The sequence below is a fragment of the Giraffa tippelskirchi genome, chromosome 12 (genome assembly GCF_054371585.1).
Source record: "Giraffa tippelskirchi isolate mGirTip1 chromosome 12, T2T-mGirTip1v1.2.pri, whole genome shotgun sequence".
Classification (NCBI taxonomy): domain Eukaryota; kingdom Metazoa; phylum Chordata; class Mammalia; order Artiodactyla; family Giraffidae; genus Giraffa; species Giraffa tippelskirchi.
In genome coordinates, this window is record NC_137286.1 from 111,301,266 (window position 1) to 111,309,396 (window position 8,131).

General features: G+C 38.8%; 1 pseudogene; it reads right to left on the reverse strand.

The window, feature by feature from the left end:
* Positions 1 to 2,448: 2,448 nt before the first annotated feature.
* On the reverse strand, positions 2,449 to 3,232 carry LOC145528646 (acyl-coenzyme A diphosphatase NUDT19 pseudogene; annotated as a pseudogene).
* Between the last annotated feature and the right edge of the window lie 4,899 nt (positions 3,233 to 8,131).

The following is an 8,131-nucleotide window of genomic DNA, read 5'->3' on the forward strand; positions in this document are numbered from 1 at the left end:
GTATATGTGAAGAACTGACTCATTGGAAAAGACTCTGATGCTGGGAAAGATGGAAGGCTGGAGGAGAAGGGGACAACAGAGGATGAGATGGTTGGATGGCATCACTGACTTGATGGACATGAGTGTGAGCAAGCTCTGGGAGTTGGTGATGGACAGGGAAGCCTGGCATGCTGCAGTCCATGGGGTTGCAGAATTGCAAACAACTGAGCGATTGAACTGAACTGAACTGATAATACACATTTATAAATTACACATATTATTATTTTATTTTAAAAATTATATATATTCTCTATATGTGTATGTGTATGCATATATTCCCTTCCCCCTTTTTTAGACAAAGAACCTCATCCTCTCCCCTCTAATTATAGTATGTCCTAGATATTACTCCATATCAAGATTTGATGGTGTGATTCATCAAATTTTGTAGACAAATGTACACATTGCTCTATGACTGAAGCAACTTATTCAACTAGTTACATATTAAAGGGCATTTTAGTTTTTTTTTTTTTACTTTCATATATATTGAAGATTGATCAACCTTGTCTATAAATCATATTTTAACCTTTGTGTAAGGATAGTTTTCTAAAATTAGCATTTTTGATTCAGAGTTAATTATTATACAACTATGATAAATATTAGGTACTTCCCACATGATTCAGCAGTAAAGAATCTGCCTGCCAAATGCAAAGGATGCAAAAGACATGGGCTTGTTCCCTAGGTCAGAAAGATCCCCTGGAGTAGGAAATGCCACCCCATTCCAGTATACTTGCCTTGACAATTCCATGGACAGAGGAGCCTGGTGGGCTAGAGTCCATGGGGTCAGTCGCAAAGAGATTTACAGGACTGAGCAACTGAGTGAGCACAAACACATGCATGATAAATATTGCATATAAATATCCTCTCCATTTTGTTGTACAATTTTTCCTTTCTACAAGCGAAATATGGTATCTCTTACTGTATGACTTCACTACCAAGCTTTGTTGTCCAATTTTTAAACTTTTTTTTTTCATTCATATGACAAGGGAAATTGTCTTTCAGTGAACTTTTACTTTTCACTGTTCTATTTCTTAATGGCCACTGCATTTTGTTATCTGGGATCTGTCTGTTCTAAACTTTGTTAATTTTTTTTATTAGGTTACTAGTCTTTTAATTTTCTACCTCATTTGGCTCATGAATTTGTAATGTCAGTTGGCTTATTTGCTGATTTGTAATTTGTGTTTCACTTTGCTTATGATAGTTATCTTCATTTTTTTCCCCCTTAGTTAAGTTTATTAAGCTCTTCTCCTAATTGCATCTTGGTTAGGGGTTAGATTTTTAAAACTTTGCTTCAGTTTCCAACTACAAATGAATTCAAATGTTTTACAATTTTTCATATTTTTAAATCTCATATTTCAATTGGAATTTTTTTTTTATTTCTTAGAGTGCAAAGTTTCATATGTGGTTGCCAAATCATCTCAACATCAATTTTAAAAGGATATTTTTCACATTATTTAATATGTCACCTCTGTTTATAGTACCTTTCCATATTTGCTATATGTATATAAGTCAACATATAACTATTTATATATTTTAGTTTTATATGTTTCTGTTTAGTAAGTTATTTGATTTTGTGAAATTATTTTTCACTCGGTTCTTTTAGAATTTTCAGATAAATAAGCATGTATGAAAATAGAGGTGAATTTATTATTTTTAATTCTCATACATAAATGTTTAGTACTCTTGTCTAACTATTTTGTCTAATGCTGCCAATACTAGCTAGCTAACTGTGAGATTATTGGCAGCCTAGATTTTTCTTGATTTTATCAAGTTAAATATGATACTCACTTTTGGATGTAGGTATCTTATTTCTGTGTTCACCAGTTTTTAATTCTTTCCATCTATTTATCTGTCATTGATCTAATCATCATGTTAAGAAAGTACACATCTTAGTTTTAATTTTTTTTGTAAACTAATAACTTATACTATTTAGTTTTAATGGAATTACATCTTAATCATCAAGCTAAAGTCATAAAATAATGACACTTCCACTTGAAGGCTCCGAGTCTTCTGTTCACCATGTGTCTAATCAGACACCCTTAAATTAATTCCAGCAGAAAGTCTAAGGAATTAATGGATCAAACTCCTAGCATATAAAGTAGTATGCTAATACAATTAAAAGACAATACAGTAGAACATCTTATTTAAACTTTTGATAACAGAACAAAACAGAAGTGGAAATCTCTGTAAATTTTTTTTTCTCTTTTTGGTAACAAACATTAATACCTTGTACTGGTGTGATACTATAAGGTTTAAAGAATAAAATAACAGAGCTACACAATACACTTGAGATAGGAAAGACTGTCCTAGAACTACAGGAACAAAGTTCCTTAAGTTCCAGGCACATCTAGTCAACCCTCAATTTTTCACAAGAACAACTACAAGTGGGCCAGCTTATAAAGAAGCTGTTCTCTACAGATGAGTCTTACCCACTACAAAGCTCTTAGGATAAACGTGTTTATATTTTGGCAGAACTGTCACATGGATGCTATAACCTGCATAATCTCCACAACTGTCGGAATTATACATTATTCGGTGAAATTTCTTGCCTTCGTTCATGATTTCTTCAGTCTTTTTTTCAGTGGACATACAGTTTTCTAAAACGTTTGAATCTTCTAAGTACATCTCATTTCCTGGTAAAAGTTGGATCTTCCCATTAGCAGTTAATAACATGATCGGCATCCATCTTTCCGTCCCTTCAGATTCACAATCCAGAGAAAATTTGTGCAAGTCAGAGAGAGAGGCAAAGTTTCCTAGTCTACGTATTTCGTAGAATTGTGGGGGTGCAAGCAACATTTCCTTTGATCTGAGGCTTTCAATTGCCTTTGATGGAGACGACCACTGGCAGTCCACCATCTCCACTAAGTCGGGGAAGACCGGCGGCGGCTCGTTCAGGCAGCACAGGAAGAAGGTGGTCTCGAAGCGGCAGCCGCCGGGGCGTAAGAAGGGCGAGATTCAGCCGCTCCACTCGCGCAGCGCCCGGATGTCCGGAGTGCAGTCGAGGTGCGCGCACAGGCTCAGGAAGTGCTGCGGTCCCGTCGGACGCGGGCGCGCCAGTCGCCCACGGCGGGCGGCGGCGCGAGGGCGCAGCCCGGGGGTCCCTGGGCCGCAGCAGCAGCATGCCCGCCTCCTCGAATGCACTTTTAAATGTTTTATAACAACTACTTGTTCTTATAATAAGTTTTGTTTTTGGCATCTAAGGAGATAATCCAGACGTTTTATCTTTAATTTTTTTGTGTGTATGATAGATTATATTAATGGCTTCCATCTATTGAAACTTCCTTGCATTCCTTTAATAAACTTCCTATGACAGAATTAACAGTTCTCTTAGAGTTGTGCTAAACTAATTTTCTCTTTCTGTTCTCTCGATTATCTGTCCCAAAGAAGATTACAATTATTCAGAATATTGTAGGATACATAGTAGGTACTCATTAAGTAATAGTTGAATAGATGACTATCTTAAAACATTAGTTTTCTTTGTCCTATTTTCTTAAGTAATACATGTCAGCTCTTTAGTATCAGTTTTAGGCAAAAGGACCTTACTATTATTGAAAATACATTTAGTTTAAAATAATTCATTTAATTTAAAATGAAATAAGCTATTTAAAAAGAACTTGGACAATATATCTCTTGAAATAACAGATAAATTCAGAAAAAAATAAAAACTTTCCTTGACACACTAATCTTTCCAAGTTATTCTGCCTATTTCCCACCAACCACTAAGGCTCTAGTCTTGAACTCATATGTTGTTTGTTGTTCAGTCAGCAAATCATGTTTGATTCTTCACAACCGGGTGGACTGCAACACTCCAGGCCTCCACGAACTCCTGGAATTTGCCCAAGTTCTTGTCCATTGCATCAGTGATGCCATCCAGTCATTTCATCCCCTGTCATCCTCTTCTTCTTCTTTCACTCTTTCCTGGCATCAGGGTCTTTTCCAACGAGTTAGCTCTTTGCATCAGGTGGCCAAAGTACTGGAGCTTCAGCATCAGTACTTCCAATGAGTATTCAGTGTTAATTTCTTTTAGGATTGACTGGTTTGATCTCCTTACTGTCCAAGGGAATCTCCAGTGCCTTCTCCAGCACTGCATTTCAAAAGCATCAATTCTTCAGTGCTCAGCCTTCTTTATAGTCAAGCTCTGACAACCCTACATGACTACTGGAAAGACTATTGCTCTGACTATACAGACATTTGTTGTCAAAGTGATATCTTTGCTTTTTAACATACTGTCTAGGTTTGTCATAGCTTTCTTGCCAAGAAGCTATCATCTTCTGATTTCATGACTGCAGTCACCATCCGCAGTGATTTGAGATCCCAAAAAGAGGAAATCTGTCACTGCTTCTACCTTTTACCCTTTTATTTGTCATGAAATGATAGGGCTGGAAAATCAGTCCTGAATATTCATTGGAAGGACAGATGCTGAAGCTGAAGCCCCAACGCTTTAGTTCCTCTTTGCTTTCTGCCATTAGAGTGGTATCATCTGCTTATCTGAGAACGGTGATATTTCTCCCAGCAGTCTTGAATCCAGCTTGTAACTCATCCAGCCCAACAGTTCTCATGATGTGCTCTGTGTATACGTTAAAAAAAAAAAAACAAAAAAAACAGAGTAACAATAAACAGCCTTGTCATACTCCTTTCTCAATCCTGAGCCAGTTAGTTGTTCCATACAGGGTTCTAACTGTTGCTTCTAAATACACATACAGGTTTCTCAGGAGACAGATAAGTTGGTCTGGTAATCCCATCTCAAGAGTTTTCCACAGTTTGTTATGATCCACACCATCAAAGGCTTTAGTTTACTTAATGCAACAGAGGTCAATGTTTTTCTGGAATTCCCTTGTCATCTCTACGATCCAGAGAATGTGGGCAATTTGATCTCTGGTTCCTCTGCCTTTTTTAAACACAGCTTGGATATTGGGAAGCTCTCAGTTCAAATAATGTTGAAGTCTATCACGCAGGATTTTAAGCAAGGCCTTACTAATATGGGAGAGGAGTGTAATTGTCCAATAGTTTGAACATTCTTTGGTACTGCTCTTCTTGGGAATTGGGAACTTGGATATGATTCCTTTTCTCCCTCCTTTCATTTCCTACATTTTTCCTCTCCTTTATTTCCTCCGCTCCTTCCTTCAGTCAGTTCAGTTCAGTCAGGCACTCAGTTGTGTTTAACTCTTTGCAATCCCATGGACTGCAGCATGCCAGGCCTCCCTGTCCATCACCAACTCCCAGAGTAACTTAAACTCATGTCCAATGAGTCGGTGATGCCACCCAGCCATCTCATTCTCTGTTGTCCCCTTCTGCTCCCTCCTTCAATTTTTCCCAGCATTAGGGTCTTTTGACATGAGTCAGTTCTTTGCATCAGGTGGCCAAAGTATTGGAATTTCAGCTTCAGCATCAGTCCTTTCAATGAATATTCAAGTCTGATTTCCTTCAGGATGGACTTCTTGGATCTCCATGCAGTCCAAGGGATTGTCAAAAATATTCTCCAACACCACAGTTCAAAAGCATCAGTTCTTCAGTGCTCAGCTTTCTTTATAGTCCAATTCTCACATCTATACATGACCATTGGAAAAAAGACCATAGCTTTGACTAGATGGACCACTGTTGGCAAAGTAATGTCTCTGCTTTTTAATATGCTGTCTAGGTTGGTCATAACTTTTCTTCCAAGAAGCAAGCATCTTTTAATTTCATGGCTGCAGTCACCATCTGCAGTCATTTTGGAGCTCCCCAAAACAAAGTCTCTCACTGTTTCCATTGTTTCCCCATCTATTTGCTATGAAGTGATGGGACCAGATGCCATGATCTTAGTTTTATGAATGTTGAGTTTTCAGCCAACTTTTTCACTCTTTTCTTTCACTTTCATCGAGAGGCTCTTTAGTTCTTCTTCACTTTCTGCCATAAAGGTAGTGTCATCTGCATGTCTGAGGTTATTGATATTTCTCCCAGAAATCTTGATTCCAGTGTGTGCTTCATCCAGCCCAGTGTTTCTCATGATGTACTCTGCATATAAGTTAAATAAGCATGGTGACAATATACAGCCTTGACATAGTCTTTTCCCGGTTTGAAACTTGTCTGTTGTTCCATGCCCAGTTCTAACTGTTGCCTCCTGACCTGCATAGAGATTTCACAAGAGGCAGGTCAGGTGGTATGGTATTCCCATCTCTTTAAGAATTTTTCACAGTTTTTTGTGATCCACACATTCAACAGCTTTGGCATAGTCAATAAAGCAGAGGTAGATATTTTTCTGGAACTCTCTTGCTTTCTCGATGATCCAATAGATGTTGGCAATCTGATTTATGGTTCCTGTACCTTTGCTCAATCAAGCTTGAACGTCTGAAAATTCACACTTCATGTATTGTTGAAGCCTGGCTTGGAGAATTTTACTAGTAAGTGAGATGACTGTGATTGTGCAGTAGTTTGTGCATTTTTTGGCAATACCTTTCTTGGAAATTGGAATGAAAACTGACATTTTCCAGTCCTGTGGCCACTGCTGAGTTTCCCAGATTTGCTGGCATATTGAGTGCAGCACTTTCACAGCATCACCTTTTAGGGCTTGAAATAGCTCAAAAGTACATCATGAGAAACGCTAGGCTGGAAGAAACAAAAGCTGGAATCAAGATTACCGGGAGAAATATCAATAACCTCAGATATGCAGATGACACCACCCTTATGGCAGAAAGCAAAGAAGAACTAAAGAGCCTCTTGATGAAAGTGAAAGAGGAGAGCGAAAAAGTTGGCTTAAAGCTCAACGTTCAGAAAACTAAGATCATGGCATCTGGTCCCATCACTTCATGGGAAATAGATGGGGAAACAGTGGCAGACTTTATTTTTGGGGGCTCCAAAATCACTGCTGATGGTGATTGCAGCCATGAAATTAAAAGACCCTTACTCCTTGGAAGGAGGGTTATGACCAACCTAGATAGCATATTTAAAAGCAGAGACATTACTTTGCCAACAAAGGTCCGTCTAGTCAAGGCTATGGTTTTTCCAGCAGTCATGTATGGATGTGAGAGTTGGACGGTGAAGAAAGCTGAGCGCCAAAGAATTGATGCTTTGAACTGTGATGTTGGAGAAGACTCTTGAGAGTCCCTTGGACTGCAAGGAGATCCAACCAGTCCATCCTAAAGGAGATCAGTCCTGGGTGTTCATTGGAAGGACTGATGTTGAAGCTGAAACTCCAATACTTTGGCCACCTCATGCGAAGAGCTGACTCATTGGAAAAGACCCTAATGCTGGGAAGGATTAGGGGCAGGAGGAGAAGGGGGCGACAGAGGATGAGATGGTTGGATGGCATCACCGACTCAATGGACGTGGGCTTAGGTAAACTCCGGGAGTTGGTGTTGGACAGGGAAGCCTGGCGTGCTGCAATTCATGGGGTCGCAAAGAGTTGGACACGACTGAGCGACTGAACTGAACTGAAGTGAACTGAACTGGAATTCCATCACCTCCACTAGCTTTGTTCGTAGTGATGCTTCCTAAGGCCCACTTAATTTTGCATTCCAGGATGTCTGGTTCTAGGTGAGTGATCACACCATCGTGATTATCAGGTCGTGAAGATCTTTTTTTTTTGCAGTTCTGTGCATTCTTGCCACCTGTTCTTAATATCTTCTGCTACTGTTACATCCATACAATTTCTCTCCTTTATTGAGCCTATCTTAGCATGAAATGTTCCTTTGCTGTCTCTAGTTTTCTTGAAGAGATCACTAGTCTTTCCCATTCTATTGTTTTCCTCTATTTCTTTGCATTGATCACTGAGGAAGGCTTTCTTTTCTCTCTTTGCTACTCTTTGGAAATCTGCATTTAAATGGACATATCTTTCCTTTTCTCCTTTGCCTTTCACTTCTCATCTTTGTCAGGTATTTGTAAGGCCTCTTCAGATAACCATTTTACCTTTTTGCATTTCTTTATCTTGAGGATGGTCTTGATCCTGGCCTCCTGTACAATTTCACTAACCTCAGTCTTCCATAGTTCTTCAGGCACTCTGTCTATCAGATCTAATCCCTTGAATCTATTTGTCACTTCCACTGTATAATTGTAAGGGGTTTGATTTAGGTCATACCTGAATGGTCTAGTGGTTTTCTCTACTTTCTACAACTGAAGT